Source organism: Lolium rigidum, chromosome 4 (genome assembly GCF_022539505.1).
Source record: "Lolium rigidum isolate FL_2022 chromosome 4, APGP_CSIRO_Lrig_0.1, whole genome shotgun sequence".
Lineage (NCBI taxonomy): Eukaryota > Viridiplantae > Streptophyta > Magnoliopsida > Poales > Poaceae > Lolium > Lolium rigidum.
In genome coordinates, this window is record NC_061511.1 from 228,211,214 (window position 1) to 228,229,509 (window position 18,296).

Consider the following 18,296-nt stretch of genomic DNA (forward strand, 5'->3'; position numbering starts at 1 on the left):
TGTACCGCGCAGGATATCCTCTCCCGCCGGACATGCGCCAGCCAAGCAGCGGCGGGTGGAGGATGGCCGCTGCAGGGCACAGAGCGCTGGAGGGACGTGATCAGGACCCGGCGGGCTTGCCTCACCGCCGAGGAGCGAGCCGATCCAACCTGGGCACCCACCGGCAACAATGCCTAGTGGGTGGACTACTTCCAGGCACAACACGACGCCGAGATGAACAACACCGCCGGGCTCATTGGCCGGCAGAACAGCTGGAACAGGGAGGGGCGCCTCCGCTTCTGGGGCGTTCTCGGGCGCACCCTGGAGCACGTCGTCGACGGCATCCACAACAGCGTGCCCAGGCTGGAGATGTTGTCGTTGCCGCCACCATCTCGAACGTCCGCAGCACACTGGTAACCGAGGAGGACGTACTCGTCCTGTTGCAACTCTACTTCGTCAGGGCCGGCTCCTTCGTCGCACCGCACCGCACCCTACACCGTGCCTAAGCGTGAGGTTAAGGACGAGCCGGAGTTTGCGACGCCGCCCGTCAATCCGAGGCGTGGCGGCAACAGCGTCGGCCGGCAGCAGCACAGGCACGCCGGCGGCGCCCTCCTCATCCCGAAGCCGGAGGTAAAGGAGGAGCAGGACGACGAGGAAGCCCTGAAGGCGGCGCAGCTGGCGGAGTATGAGTGCCAGCAACGCCTCATCGCCAGCAGCGACGATCCCGATGACTGTCCAGGGCTGCCCGCGGCGTCGCTGAATGACAAGGACGCCTGGAGGGGCGACCTCGACTTGGCGATCGCAATGTCCATCCGCGACACCGGGAGGCCACTCGTCGACCTCACCGACGACAGCGAGGCTGGACCAAGCGGTGCTGTGAAGTACGAGCCCGACGAGCGCGGCAAGCAGGATATCGTCGTCGACATGTACAACTTCCACTAGTACTACGACCCTTCTGGCCACCGCAAGTACTACTAGATTAGGGTTTGGTTTAAATTTCGTCGAAGTTCGTTCAAATCTATGTAATATATAGCAAGTTTGAATGAATTCAATTGTTTTCGTTTAAATTTCAAAAATCTGAAATTTTGTTTGGGGGACGCGACTGGGAAGCGATGTCTCCCAAACGTGACACATACAAAACACGTCCCCAAAATAATAAATCCAATGCCGTTGAGGATGTTTTGAAGAACGCGGATGAAGATGCTCTAATAGTAGCAGCTTACACACTACCAAGCTGGCCAGCTGGGTAAGGTTGTTCGCAAGAAAGCACCTGGAAATGTAAATCGAACCCATTCGACGCTGCAGTTATCCATGACGCTCGTCTAAATCCCCTGGATTACCTCAGCGCCGAGACTCGCTACATATCAGTTATCGTCCTAGCGTGTGTGTATATCCTGTAAAATTGGGGATTATCTCCAGAGATCTAAGTTTGGGTAGATGGTTCAGCTGCATCCTGAGATCGCTTAACTAACTGCATGTCTATCATATCATGCGTCGCAACAAAGGGATAACAGACAGGTTAGACCTTTCCACAGATTGCCGAGGTCAGCATGCCTTGCCCCTGCGCGGGAAAGATCTTCCGTTGGATTCATGTGGTCATCTGATCGATGGACTGAGAAGGTGGTGTAGTCTCAAGAGGATGCCAAAGAAAAAAGCTGAGAAGATTGGGAGCTTTCATATCTGTTTGGTTGTAATGGATTTAGTTATCGTATGGTTTTAGTGTATGCACACTGTTCCCCAGTAAGAACTGGTCCAAGGCTTCGCTGGTATTTCGGAGTTGGTTGGGATGGCAGCCAGTCTCCCCAGCAAAAGCCTGATCCTTCCTTTCGTTTATGTTGTTTTAGCTATCTTCTGTAAAAGACTTGGCTTCTTTTCAATGAAAATGGAGCTGGGGGGAGACCCCTGTTGATTAAAAAAAAAAAAAGATCTTCCGTTGCATCGAGCTCGCATCCACGTAGCACACTGCCGGTCAACATTTCGTTCAGCGAGCACACGTCTCACGTCTGGCTAACAACCTCGTTTCAAATTAGGAAGATGGCTGGCGGTGTCACTTGCGGACTGCCTGAAGGAGAACACCATAGGATCCGCTGCACCTCATCACGGCCAGTCGTTCCAGATGTCCAGAAGCGATCCCAATTTATTCTTTTTTTATGAACCCCAATTTATTCTTTGATGACAGGAAGGAAGGGAGACCAACTTTATTATAGTCGAAACGTCATAAACAATCTAACCAGATAGTTTTGTACTACTTACTTCATACCGGTTTACAAGGTAATTATGTAATTCGAGAAAGAAGTTTGACTATAAATTTGATCAACAAAATATAATATATATACCACAAAAATTATACCATTGGATTCATATTCAAAAGAAGTTTCCAATAGTATAATTTTTATGATATATATCCTATATTTTATTGATCAAATTAGTAGTTTTTAAAAAAAAATACGTAATAGCCCTATAAACCGGTATGGAGAGAGTACATTACTTCCTCTGTTTTTATTTACTTCGCCTTCTAGATTTAATTAAAGTTAAACTTTATTAAATTTAACAAAGTATATAGGAAAAATATCAACATTCATAATATCAAATGCATATAATATAAAAATACTTTATGAAGATTTCAATAATATAGATGTTACATTGTACATATTATTGTGATGACCATCGGCAATTGGTGGTTCCAAGATCCTGTTGCGCCAACACCTTACGGTATGTCGATTATAGCTATTAGCTGTGATTACCATGGTCCGGACAGAGGTGGGCATGTCAAGGTGGATTGGTGGCCATAGGGTCTCCATGTTCATGTTGAGTGATACCGCTAGGTGCTGGCGGTGGCAAGGATCAAGAAGGATGGGTTGTAGATGTATGTGTGCCTGACGATTCAGCACTTTGCAACCATTCCTGCCATGTGGTGGTGACAAGCAGGCTTTATTCTTGGCGGCGCTTTTAGAGTTTAGTGTCTCAGTGTTCGAGGTAAAAACCCTAGGTTTAACCTTTTGTGGTTGTACCTGGCAATGGTACCTCTCTATTTATCCTATTGTAGACAGAAATTAGACCTTTTTTGACGATATTGGTTAGACCGGACAACGATAGTGTTCGTGCAATGTTAACTTTCTAGAGGCGTCGGTGTTAGGTAATAATTTTTGGAGTCGAGGAGTCATCCCTAGGTGGTGCTATTGATGCCGAGTCTTTGTTTGCTTTGGCGAGATCTTTGTTTTCCTTTTCTTTTTCAGTTGTGTACATGTTTAGACTTGCTCCAATCATTACCTTGTTGCAAAGGCGTGTAATGAATATCTTCTTTGTATAAATATAATTCTTTTATCAAAAAATAGCAGGCAACACAGTCTAATAGTAGCAGCTTGCATACGTTAACAAGATTTTTTTGATAATGGACGCTTTATTACTTTAAAAAGAAATTACAACCGGCCTCTACATAACCAGAATGCACATAGCTATTTATAAGTCTCGAGTCGAAAGTATGAAAATGATAAAAAGGCATAATACATATCGAGTCGGTCAAGTGTAAAACGCCTAAGGTGTAGGTGGAACTTCAGTCTGTAGATTATGTTGCCACCCATGTAGGAAAAAAGTATCCCTCGCCGCAGCCTCCAATCCGTAAAAAGGTCGCGTTCTCCATTCGCTGAAGAGGTAACCACAAACGGAGAATACCGGTACATATGTAGATAACCTGCAAGATAGAGCAATTTTTATCGTTAAAAATATTGTCATTTCTACATAGCCAAAGCGCCCAGATAACTGCGAGCGCCCCCACCCTAAGAAGCAATTTGAACCTTGAATCGATACCATGAAGCCAATTGCCAAAGACATTGCCCACACTAGTCGGAGGATAAAGGCTAGAAGCTACTTGGATGATTGACCATATAGATCTCGCAAAACGACATTAGAAGAATATGTGTTTGATAGTTCCGTTATGTTGACAGAAAACACACCGGATACATCCTTGCCAGTTGCACTTAACAAGATTGTCTTTGGTGAGGATAATCCCCGACCAAGATACCATTCAAATATTTTGTTTTTTAATGGTATTTTCATCTTCTAATTTTTTTTTGTTATTATCAACTGGTATGGCAGATTGGAGGATCACTTTGTATAGGGAATCTACCAAGAAGGTGCCATCAACATGTAGATTCCACCGAAATTCGTCAGGTTCAGACGATAGTTATATATCTCTCAAACGAGCTAGTAGGGAATTCCATCAACATGTAGATCCAAAATTCGTCAACTTGCATACGCTAACAAGCCCGGTAAGGTTAATGGAAAGAAAGCACCTGGGAATGCAAATCCAATCCATTCGACGCTACACTTATCCATGACGCTAGCTCGTCCAAATCCCCTGGATTACCTCAGCACCGAGACTCGCTACATATCATTATCGTGCCAGCGTGTGTGCTAATTTTGGGATTATAATATCTGCAGAGATCCAAGTTTGGGTAGATGGTTCAGCTGCATCCTGGGAGAGCCTAACTAACTGCCAATCCTATCATGCTTGACAACGACGGGGTATCACAGGCCAGCTTAGGCCTTTCCGATCATACCATAGAAGATTCGAATTTGTATCCACAAGGAACAACGTGGCATCCGATCATGGCCGAGGTCACCATGCCTTGACGCTCCACGGCTCACGGAACAATCTTCCGTTGCATCGAGCTCTTATCCACCTAGATTTCGTTCAGCGAGCACACGTCTGGCTAACAGAGCCTAGTTTTAAATTAGGTAGCGTGTGCTTGGATGGCTGTCATTTGCGGACTGGCTGAAGGAGAATACTAGTCAATCAACAAGTCCTTTTCGGCAATGCTCTACTATGTTGTTCCGAAAGTGATCTCGAGCCAGGCAAGGCAATACCCAACGATTCGCTGCACGAAGCTATATATACCAGATTTTATTTTCAGAGAGGACGGATGGGAGACCAACTTTACAGAATTATAGTCAAAGCTAAGTCATTAAAAAAAGTTCAGATCCGTTTCAGAAAAGAAAATTAGAAAAAAAAAATGTCTTGTCAAAGTTTTGTACAAACAGTTTGATACAAACCTGTCTCCACAAATGCTGGAATAGAAATTTCGGAATGGTTGAAGAATGGAGCGTGCAGGTCCAGTGAAAAGAAAATCATCAAAATTTCCAAAGAATTTCGTGAAATGTGCTATTTTCTGGAAAGCCCGAGGATATATTATATTGACCGAAATTTTGTTCAAATTCGAACCTATCCATGAGATTTTACCTCAATAACATATAGAGCATGTTACTGCTCAATTACTTTCTAGTAAGTTGTTTCATACGTGTTAAGTTTGATTCCCCATCATAGGCAGGACCTACCATCCCTCTTGTCCGGGCAGCTGTTCGGGCTTCGGCATGCTGTCAAGTCTTTTTTTTTCACTCGTATTTCTTATGTATTTGACGAAACGTTAGCACACTAAGCATGTTGGCCCCTGGTTTAAATTTTTTTGGGTCTTCCCATGTTCCTCATCCCACAACTTTATTTTTCAAAAATAATTTGTAAACCTAGACGAAAATCTTGTAACTTTTCTATGAACTAGCAATGTGACCCTCGCAAATGTAGGGACGTCATCTATGTTGCGCGGCGGGGGTATTTATATAATCATCTTCACGTTAATGCGCGTCCATGGGCATTGAAAAGAAGGCAAAACAATCAACAAGGTGGTGGGACCCACCTAGGACGTGATACACAAGGTGGGTCAATCCATGGGCCAACCAGTTCCCTCGTTGACCTTTTCATGACCTTCATGCAAACGAAGTCTTCGTCCTTCCAAAAGTGGTGTGACAAAAAGTCTTGCTCCGTCCGAGGTCCGTAAGAGCACGCATCTCCACCGGCGGCCCCGATAGCGGCTCCAATAGCTATTTGGGGGCCGGTGCTGTTTTTGGGCTGACACCGGCACGTCCAATAAAGAGCTTGCGCGCTGTCGAGCCCAATAGAACCGTCGGTAACCCTGTATCACCCCTTTGCAAAGGGTGCGAATCGGGGGCGCCGACACCTTCGTCCAGGTAGGAAAGTACCGCGGGGCCCTTCTGCCAGCCAGTCGTGTTGGTTTCCCCTCCTCCCACCCCCGCCCGAGCCGACTCCCACCCATCACCACTGTCGTCGTCGCGTCCCCCGTGTTTTCCTTCCACCCCGCTTGTCTAGAAACCATCGGCCATCGACACCGTCGCCACTCCCTCGACCGGGCACCACTCTTTTGGCTGAAATAGAGGTCGCGACCTGAAAGAACATCCCTCCACCATTATGGTTTTGTGTGCTTGATGACAACATGTGTGATACTCTAATGCGTTTAAGTGGTGCATATGTTATCTATATTGTTTACATGTTGAGAAGAAAGAAAAAGGAAGAATCATTTGTTGAAAAGTAAGAAGGGAAGAAACTGCAGAATTTCCGCCCCCCAAAAAACGGCTAAGAAATTAAGGGGCCGGAGCCCCTGGATGCCCCCCGGAAATTCGGCCAGAAATTTCAGTGGCGGCCGGAAAATCCGGGGTGGGGGGAGGGGGATATTTCGGCCCTTACTTTAGCCAGAATTTCCGCCCTTGTTTCTTCACCAACCTCTCGATTTCAAGGGGGTATAAATACCCCCTTCTTCCCCAAGCTGAGGTTGCTCGATTTGTTCATGTGCTTCACCTTTAGTTGAGCCACCAAAATCACTTGATCTTCTACCTCAACCAGCCAAAGTTCTTGATCTTTGGAGAATCGAAGTAGAAGACCCCAATTTACATCTTCACCGAAGCGTTTTACATTTCCCCCTCATTTACTTGAGGGCACCATGGCTAGTGTTTCCTTTGGAAACCCTAGTTGTTGTTACTTGATTTGATCTTATTGTTTGTTGTGTTGTAACAACTATTCGGAGCCTCCAATTCAGTTGTGGATGTGTGCCCCAAGAATCTTGTAAAGGCCCGGTATCTGCCTCGAGGAAAAGTAAGCAAGGCCTATGTGGTGTTGCTCACTCGAGAATAAGGTGAGGTCTTTGTGGCATTGGTTAGCCTTCGTGGCAACCACACCCCTTCAACATAGACATACTTCTCCTCAAAAGGAAAGAACTGCGGGAATCATCCCTTGTATCTCTGCGTGCTCCACTCTCAGTTACATCTATCCTTTATTGCATTAATATATCTGTCTTAGTGATATCTTACTTAGTTGTGTATCTTGTCATCTAGGGAAATTCACATAGTTGCATATTTAGAGAATTTACCTTTGTGTCAAGCCTTAATTGAAAAAGAACTAAAAATTAGGTAGCACCTATTCACCACCCTCTCCTCTAGGTGCGGCATATGATCCTTTCAATTGGTTATCAGAGCCTCGTCTATTATTTCGGGCTTGACTGCCTAAGAGTATGCCGGACGATGAGATTACGGAAGGGGCCGAGAAGCCGGCTTCCATGGATGATCTCAAGTCTTTGGAAACATCCTTGAGATCCTCCATAGAATCTCAAATGCTAGATATGAATAAATATCTTGCAGAATTACTAAAGTTGTCAGTCCCTCCCATTATTCACATCATAGAGGAAAAGGACTCTTTATTAGAGGGAGATGCTTTGGCTTCACCCTCTAGTAAAAAGCACTTGGAAGGTGACAACCTAGACCATATTAAAGTCTCTAGTGCTTCTCCTAAAAATGGTTTAGGTGAGAAGGAAGCGTACAATGCTGTTGATTGGTGCTCCCCCGATCCTCCTATTCCTCACCCTCATATAAACAATAGTGGTGATCCACCTAAGCTTAATGTTGAGGATTTTAATATGTGGCAATTTGTGTTTCGCTCTCATGTGTGCAGTGCCTCCAATGAGTTGTGGAGAATCATTTTTAAGGGTACAAACCTTTCAACGCCGACAAGTTGAATAGAAGAGAGGTGGTTGATCACCAACTCAACGCTGTCGCCTTGAACATGATTCATCAAGCTGTGGGGACAAAGGACTTGGCTTATATTCGGAACTACACTACCGCCAAGGAAGCTTGGGATGGGTTGTCAAAAATCTTTGTGGGAAGTTAAATGTAATGTCCTAGGTTTAGAGACGATCAAGGGGTAGATTTTAGAAAGGGATGTGCATTGCATAGTAAATTCTGGGGAAATTTCGCGCTTTTAAACAAAAACTGCATCGAAGGGGGACAAGTTTCTCTCTCGACACCTTACAGGGTTAGGGTTTCGAGAGTGCGACAAACTTGCTTCTCACTTCACTAGTTTAGGGTTTTCGAGAAGAGAGGGGAGAGTTCACATGATTGAATTCTAAATGTTATGACATGATTGAATTCAAAACAAGGTTGAATTTGAATTTCAAATTCAAACATTAAATAATTATCCTAAATAATACAATTAAGGAAAATCATTAGGTAAATAATCAATAATAAACAAAACAATTAATAAATAATAAAGCTCATTAGAGAAACCTTGAGCTTTATTGATCAACACACACATAATACATTGTCTTTACAATATTCAAATTTGAAATATGAAATTACAACATATTACAAGAATTGAATAAATAGGAAAAGGAAAAGGCAAATTACAAGATCTCTAAATGCCCTAAACTACATTGTGATCTTCATGAATTCTTTGATCTTGATGATCTTGAGTTCATCCCGATCGACACTTGATACCTGCACACATACACAACAAGCAAATTATTAAGCCAAGTGGCAAAGCCACTTGGCAGGTTAACAGAAAAATGAAATGTAGGGGATATGGTCAATCAGCCGAGCTGATCCTCTCCAGAGCCAAGTTCACAGGATCTGGTTCACACAGACACACAAGCAGCACACACATCAGGTGTGCATGCTCAACACCAGGCACTGCTTGTGCATGCTGCACACACACACAGTGAGTCACAAGGGTGGCAAGCAGGAGCTGTCGACCAGTGAGGTTAGAGGACAGCCATATATAAACCCCTTCAACAGTGAACCCTAGCCAATCCATCGGCAGAATCTCCAAAGGGTAAGAACACCAAGAACAGGAAGAACAGCCAGAGCTGTTCAACCTGTCCAAAGATCACCACTGAACCAAATCAAGCCTCACAAGATCACCAGGAGGAGCAGGGCAAGTAAATCCACCACAAGATCCACACAGAAGCAAAACCTCTACACCAACAACTCATTCTAGGAGCTGGAGTGAGGTATACACATCATCATGAACAAACCAGGGGGTTTTGTTCATATATTGCACAGGCATGAGCACAAGCACACAAAAGGGTGGGAAAACCTGGATATATCATCATTTGGTTGCAAAACCATTTGGTGCTAGTAAATAAAGCAAAGGCTAGAAGGAAAACAACCATGGGAACACTGGTTGTGTCAACACAGTGACACAACCAGAGAAATCCATCATGGAGTCAATCCTTATAGCCATTCAAAGTCACCAAGCACCTAACAGCCTAGCTACACCATCAGAATGGTAGAAACACCAGTTTCTACTAGTTTTGTCAACATCAAAGGGCTTCCGGCGGTCAAACATGATCAGCCGGAAAGCATCTATCCATCACGGAAAGCCACAGGAGAAGGGAGCTATCCTTGACAAGCATCACGGTCGTTGCTAGGACTACCTCAACCTACAGCCAAGCACAAGAACCCACACATCACTATCCATATGGATTCAGTTTAGGGCTAGGGTACACAACAAGGTGTTGGCATCCATCTAGCCCTGTCATAATCAATTGGATGATCACAACCGCAAGCAGTTCACATCACTTATCCATTCCGAGTAAATCCGGACAATACGGATAAGTGAACAATACAAATAATCAAAGCATCGAGCCTTGCCGATGATCCAATGGATCATTGCAAGCAACGAGTGAGGTTTAAACCAGCACCAAGGCACACACCGGAGCAAACCCGTGTGACACACACACATCACGAAGTTGAGTAGCATGTGGTGCGGACACAACACAACGAGTATATTAGAAGCAACCGATGATCATATGATCATCGAGGTGTTGGCTAGAGCATGCCGAGCATGCTAAGGCATTACCGGCATCAAGTATGAACCAATTAATTAAACAATTGCATCACGGATAAATGAATTGAAGCACGAGATAGGATCTCACCAGGGGCACCGGCAATTGCAAGTATGCAATAATTAACCACCACAACTAAGCCTAGGACTAGATTAAGCACACCCGGTAGACCATGAGCATCACCGGAGGCTCATGAGCAATCACAGGAGGACCACGGCCAAAGTTTACAATAAACAGAAATAGCTAGGGAGCACAGTGAGCAATTGAGCAAGAACAGCACAGCACATCAAGCTAGGATCTGTGGCGACAGCAGTAAGCCAAGCACAACAGCAGCATGGCAGTGCCGGCATCTCCATGAGGAGAGGCAGGTTGGGGACTAGAGCATAGCATCGAGGAGAAGGTAAGAAGGGAGATGATGGAGGCGTACTAACCTGGAGCTGCGCGGCGGCGTCACCATGGCGGTACGGCGGCACGGCCCGGCCACGGCAGCGCCAAGCCATGGCCAAGCCGGGCGGTCGCCGAAGCGCGGAAGCTCCAGGCACGAGCACGGCGAGGCACACGGCCTCGGCACCAGGCGCGTCGGCGGCGACCAACTCGCCCCGAAGCACACCACGACAGGCGAGCAGAGGCGAAGGGGGACGCGACGTGGAAGCAGCGAAGCACAGATCGGCGCGGTGGATCTGAAGCGCCGTTGAACGGCGGATCAGATGCGCCGCATCTCGCCGGCGGCGACCGCCAGAGTTGGTCGGATTAATTCGGCGACGGCGGAGGCGACGCGAGTCGCCAGAGCAAGGGAGAGGATTAGGGTTAGGACGAGCGGCGCGTGGAGAGGAAATGAGCGACCGACCGCTCGGGTCGGTTGGACCCGAGCTGGTCTAGCCAAACCGTTGGGCCACCCTGACAGGTGGGGCCCAGGGGCATTTCTGCCATTTCACAAATTCACTTTAAATGCACAAACTTTGGAAAATCACTATAATTATTTAACAGCTCTAAAAAAATAATTAAAAATATGATAATTGATCAGCATAAAATTCTCTACCTAAATAAAATATCAAAGAGAATTTTTGAAGACAATTAAGAATGAGTCTTAATTTGAGGATTTAAATAATCATTTAAATCACATATATATTTTTCAATAACAAAAATAAGTCTATTAATGCCTTTGGACTTCAAAACACCTTGACAACATTTCAAGGTTGTATTTTACTCTAAATCAAGGATTCCCAAATCATTCTTAGTATTAACCTCTTACATGAAATACTAACAACATCGGAAGGGGGGAACAAACCCTAAAAATGGAATCATGCATAATCTGCTTCTTTAACCATTGCCCTTATCGGACAATGATGCTATTTTTCAGAACAAGAGGACAAGGGTCAGTCCATACCTACCAACTGCAGAGCTTTGCGGTGTTCGAGCAAGTTCATCACTTGCTCATGTCATTTGAGTATTTCTATCAAATTACTTGCAAAGTATTATGGTTATCACTATTGCATAAAATCAAAACCACTACTTTCATAACTATGAATATGACTATGTGGTGGGCAATGGAACCATGGATTGTGTTGATATGGTGGAGGTTCCATTGCAAGGGTTTATATCCATCTAGGATTAAACAACAAATGTCGCCGATGATTCTTGTGCCGTAATATCCGTGTTAACCATAAGATCCGGAGTGGGACGGAGTAGTCAAAAGTGTTTCCACCTCTCGTTCATCAACGGATGCGCTTACCGTAGCGAGTTGTGTACGGCGGAACAACCGGAGGGTGGGGATCCCATTCTAATTCCCCACGGTAAAGCATTGCTTGCCGTAGCGGTTGTGTCTTGCGGAACAACCGGAGGGTGGGGATCCCATTCTAATTCCCCACGGTAATGCGGTCTATGATGGGTTGCAGCCACCGGCGTAGGAGTGTATGGTAAGAGCCCAGCACTCGTTGTCGTGGTCGGGGTCCACCCTGAAATTACGGGAATAATGGGACCGACGTGGACCCAGGGTCGGCGCATGCAACAAAGGGTGGGTGTTCGAGGTAGCGGAGGAACATGATTGGCTAGACCTTATACCGGGCCTCACACCAAAGGAAGTGTGGACGGGAAAGCTGCCCGGTTGGCACCAAGGTTAAGATCTCTTATGGGTAAAGCAACACACCTCTGCAGAGTGTAAAGAACCGTGACTCGTCACTCCTCGTTCCGGGATTGAGGAACTGCGAACGCGGCCGGAAAGGAGCTCCATGAAGTTCTAGTAAACCGGTGAAGGCTGACGGACATAGCTCTTTGAAATAAAAGCAATCTCTTGAAGAAATGTTTATCAAAACTTGCATTGGTATTAGACTTTCCGGTCTAATATCGTAGCTAGTGCATTAAACACCTCTTATCTATAATGAACTTGTTGAGTACGCTCGTACTCATACCACTCTTAAACCCCATGCTTAGATTGTCTGAATCGTCTGGAGGAGGACTGCGACAACAATGAAGGAGCCGAGATCATCGGCTATGAAGAACCCGACCTCTCAGGGAGGTGTTGAAGGCGTAGACTACATCATCGTCTACGGATCCGGGGAGGCTTCCGGAGGAGAACAAGCCTAGAGATATCTGAAGAGTATTAGTAACCGAGCAGCACAAACCCTTACCATGTAGCTGCTCGATTAAATAAATGTTTAGTTTAATGAGACAATGGTATTGTAAGTTAAGTTGGGTTCGCCTCGAACCCAGGAGTTATCCTCTTAGGACCCAAGAGGAGCTCCGAGACGACTTGTGTATGATGATTGTAATAATATGTGAATGAGTTATGGACCCTGCTATGTTCTGTTGTACTACTCTGAGGGATGTAATATTTGCGGAATGGTACTTCGCGAATGTTATATCAACGACCGGCATACTACAACATGCGAGTGGTATGCGGGGTCACCACAGTTGGTATCGAGCAAAAGCTTTGACCTTAGGTTGGAACCTAGTAAATGGGACTAAAACGTTAGGAGTCAAATAGGATTAGTAAAGAATTCTCTAAAAATATGGTGTATATTCAATTGAGAATACAACAATCATATCTTTTAGTGCGATAATTCTTTATTATCTCTATTATGATGCATTATTACTAATCTTATAATCTTTCTATTTCTACAGCCAACATGGCAAGTGCACGACCGGGAAGAAACGTGAAAGTTATGGATTCCACATTGAACGAGTACCAGGGAGGACTTGCTGATATCTTACGAGCCATGCTATTGGAATTTGGGTGTGATCCCCAGATTCCAGTAAAGAAGTACATGTTTTATGATGGTCCGGTGTTGGCCAAGTGCAGAGTAGGATTGCGACTTCCCGAATCTTTGGGAATGAGCGTAGTCATGCCCGCTGGAGAAGCAAGGACAACCAATACAGCCTACCATATAGCTGTTATGAGAGCCATAACAGACATTCGGGAGCATAAGACGAAAGCACTTATGGGTTCCGAATTCACCCACATTCCTCATACGGAGGAAGATAATGATCCCATGTTGAATCATTTCAAATATGCCAAAAGTAAACCCGCTGAAGCAGCCAAATATATGGACAACAGCCGTAACTTCATATCATTACTCTTTCAGTTGAATAATCATCTGATAGGAGCTATTGATACGATGCTTGAGGAGTTCACTGAACCCAAGGAGGAGAGTAGGGGCAAAGAACCTATGGAGAATGTGGTACACACACCAGTTTACTCAGCTGGTGACTACATCAGTTTTGATCCACTTGCACGTGAACCTACACCTGTTACACCTGGGAACTATCTGGGTAGTTCCTATGGGGGATACGAAGGAGGCGAGGAATCCGGAAACAATCAGCGTTCCGAGACTCCGATCGAGAATTCTAGGGGTTGGCGTTGGGGTAGTGATACTGGAACCCATAGTACTACTGCGTACTATGATGGAGAGATGAATGATGACGCAACAACCCAGAACCAGAGCTATCCTAGTAATGAAGGAGTGGATGGAGGATATCCGACACAGGTTGAGTCGGGTATGGGTTTTGGTAACCCTTATGGTGGGACTACAGGAGAGTACACCCGATGGGTGGATTATGATGCACTCAACGATCAGTTCATGAACACTGATTTCTCCTTAGGATCATCATCCGACTCGGATTACAAGCCAACGGGGAGACCTTATGTTCCAGGGTCTATCAGGAGGACGACACGTTCGACTGGATGGAAGCCTGGAATGTACCGGGAGTGAAGACTGATTAGAAGACCACCAAGGGAGGCGTGGCTATAATACACAAGTACCACGTGTATTATAGTTTGTAACATTTGTATAAATTTTGTACATATACTTTAATAAGTGAGTTTGCATACTCACATCGACTTGAGTTATGTAATAAGACCACTTATGTATGTAAATATATGGTATATGTTTTGTATGATTTGGATTTGCTTCTTGATTTCCATTGCGTGACTAGTTCTGTGCACAATGTTGAGCTCAGAAAACTTGCGCATGGAGTAATTATGAGTATCATCTTGTGTTGCAGAACTAGGGGGATATGTCGGGAACGTTAGGAAACGAGATCGAAGCGCAGCGCATGGAGCGCGAAGCAAAGGAAAAGGAAGAGGCTGAGGGTGCAGCCAGAGATCAGTTTCCACCACCACCACCACCCATGACTCGAGCAAAACTTTATCCGAGTACATGCAAGCTGGCGAGAAGAGAGGCAGCGTGTAACACTGGAGCTGCAGAACAAATTCCTTCGGGATCTAATGCAGCGAGAATAGGGTGGAGAGACCGGAGAACCGGGGAGTCTCATTAGCGGACTTCCAAAACACCAAGCCGATATCTTTCGCATACGCGCCGAGCCTATGGACGCGGAAGATTGGCTGATGGATACCGAGCGCAAGCTCAACACTGTTGGATGTAATGACCAAGAGAAGGTTAGATATGCTACCCATCTGTTGTGTGGACCTGCCGCATCATGGTGGGACAACATTGTAGCCGTGTATCCGGCAGGAAAGGTATTTACCTGGGAGGAGTTTGCAAGGAAGTTCAGGGAATCCAATGTCCCTGAAAGTATTGTGGAACTGAAGCGTAGAGAGTTCGAGAGTCTCGAGCAGAAGGACAAGGCAATCCTGACCTATGTCAGGGAGTTTTCCAAGCTGTCCAGGTATGCGGTTGAGGAAGTTAATACCGAGGACAAGAAGAAGAAGAGATTTCTGAGGGGGTTAAGTCCCCAGTTCAAGGTACAGCTGCGGATGATGAGAGCAACGGAATTCCAAGAGCTGGTGGATGCAGCCATCACTCTTGAAGATGACTTCAAACAACTGCAAGAAGAGAAGAGGAAGAAGGCCAAGTATGAGCCGAAGAGGTTTGTTAGTAACAAGCCTAACACCAGCTTGAGTTTCAAGCCCGGATACGACAACAACAACAACAACAACAACAGCAACTACTACGGTAGTAGGAAGAATCGAGCATTCCGGATCGCAAATCAAATAGTTTGCGAAGGCTGTGGATTCACGGGGCACGTCGCCAAGGATTGCAAGAAACCAAGAATTATATGCTTTGGTTGTCGTCAGGAGGGGCACATGCTGAAGGACTGCCCCAAGAAAAATAGTGGAGGAGGTCAATCTGGAGGAGGAGGAAGTCGAGGAAACACCGGAGGGAGCTGGAAGAATAAGAAGCCCTTCGGCAAGCTGAACTGTACCAGTCTGGAGGAGGTGGTCAACTCTGACCAGGCGGTGATAGGTACGCTCCAGATACTCACTCATCCTGGCAAAGTACTTTTGATACTGGTGCAACTACATCATTCATTTCTCAATAATTCATCACCAAACATGGGATTAGTTGCACTAAGTTAGATACACCCATAACCATACTTTCACGCGGGGGAACGATATTAGTAACCCATGCCAAACAAAAACAAGTCATTATGATCAATAAGTGCGCGTTTGACGCGGACCTGTTCATTTTACCGATGAAGGACATTGATGTCATTCTTGGTATGAACTGGTTAGAAGCTAATGGAGCATTGATCGACTGTGTAAACAAGACGGTGTCTTTGAAAAGTCCCGATGGAAGTAGAATGATCTACCAAGGCGACAAACATACACAGATTGAAGTGGAGCTACAGCTAAATAGCATGAAGGAGGTGAAGTTAGAAGATATCCCTGTAGTAAATGAATTCCAGGATGTGTTTCCTGCGGAATTACCTGGTATGCCACCAGATAGGGAGATAGAATTCACTATCGACCTAATTCCAGGAACAGCTCCGATTGCTAAAGCACCATATAAGATGGGGCCTAAGGAATTGAAAGAGCTTAAAGAGCAATTGGATGACTTGGAACAAAAAGGATTCATTCAAGAGAGTGTTTCACCATGGGGATCACCTGTGATCTTCGTGGATAAAAGAGATGGAGGAAGAAGGATGTGCGGAGACTACAGAAATCTGAACAACGTCACAATCAAGAACAAGTATCCACTTCCAAGAATACAAGATCTATTTGATCAGGTTAGAGGAGCGGGAGTCTTTTCCAAGATTGATCTAAGATCCGGTTATCACCGGATAAAGATCAAGAAGGAGGACGTTCGAAACTGCCTTTGTCTCAAGGTATGGACATCATGAATACCTTGTAGTACCTTTTGGATTAACCAATGCCCCAGCAATATTCATGAATCTCATGAATAAGATCTTCATGCCATATTTAGACAAGTTTGTCATCGTATTTATCGATGATATCTTGATATATTCCAAGAACAAGGCAGAACATGCCGAACATTTGAGGTTAGTGTTGCAAACACTGAGGGAACACCAACTCTATGCCAAATTCAGCAAGTGTGAATTTTGGTTAGACCAAGTGGAATTTCTTGGTCATGTCATTAGCAAAGATGGAATCGCTGTCAACCCGAGCAAGGTAGCAGCAGTTCTAGAATGGGAAGCACCCAAGACTGTCAAGGAAATCCGAGGATTCCTAGGAATGGCAGGATATTATCGGAGATTCATTGAAGGATTCTCCAAGATAGCAGGACCAATGACAAAGCTGTTAAGAAAGAACACACCATTCGTGTGGTCAGAGGAGTGTGAGAAAAGTTTTCAAACTCTAAAGGAAAAACTCACCACGGCACCGGTGTTAGCAGTTCCGGAAGTTGGCAAGGATTACACCGTGTACTGTGACGCATCCAAGCACGGATTGGGTTGTGTACTCATGCAAGATCGGAAAGTGATATCTTATGGATCGAGACAACTCAGACCTCATGAAGTAAACTATCCAACACATGACTTGGAATTAGCAGCAGTCGTATTTGCACTCAAAACTTGGAGACATTTTCTCTATGGAGCTAAGTGTGAGCTCTATACGGATCATAAAAGCCTCAAATATTTCTTCACTCGGAAGGAACTCAACATGAGGCGAGAAAAGATGGCTAGAATTGATTAAGGACTATGATCCGACAATCAATTACACACCAGGGAAGGCTAATGTTGTAGCGGACGCCACGAGTAGAAAGAGTACCGGAGGAGTGGAACAAGAAATATCACCGGAGTTGAGGAAGGAAATAAGTCAAGCCCAAATACAACTATGGGAGAAGGAAGCCCATGAAGGATTATCGGCGTTGCAAGTAGCCGATGAGCTGAATGTTAACTTGAAGAATGAGATAATGATGGGTCAGCTAGACGATCCATTCATTGTAGAAGAGATGAGGAGAATAGATGAGGGAAGACCATCAGAATTTCACCGTGGAGAATCTGGATCTTTGTGGTTCCAGAAGAGGATTTGCGTTCCGGATATTGCTGAAATCAAGGAAGTAATACTCCGGGAAGCTCATCAAACACCATATTCAATACATCCGGTAAGTACAAAGATGTATATGGATCTAAAGGAACTATTCTGGTGGAATAATATGAAGAGAGAGATAGCACAATATGTTGCAGAATGCCATACCTGTCAGCGAGTGAAGGCTGAACATCAGAGTCCGGCAGGGAAGTTACAACCTCTACCTATTCCAGAATGGAAATGGGAGGAAATAGGGATGGATTTCATCACCGGACTACCCATGACTAATAAAAAGAAGGACATGATATGGGTAATCGTGGACCGGTTGACGAAAAGTGCACACTTCTTAGCGAGTAAATCAACGGGACAAAGGAGAGAAACTCATTGATCTTTACATCAAGGAGATCGTGAGTAAGCATGGAGTGCCTAAGAAGATAGTGTCGGATCGAGGATCCGTGTTCACATCAGCATTCTGGAAGCAACTTCACGAAGCTTTAGGATCCAAGTTGGATTATAGTACCGCTTATCACCCACAAACAGGCGGACAAACTGAGAGAACCAATCAGATCTTAGAAGATATGCTTAGGGCTTGTGCCCTAGACTTCGGAGGATCATGGGAGGAGCATCTA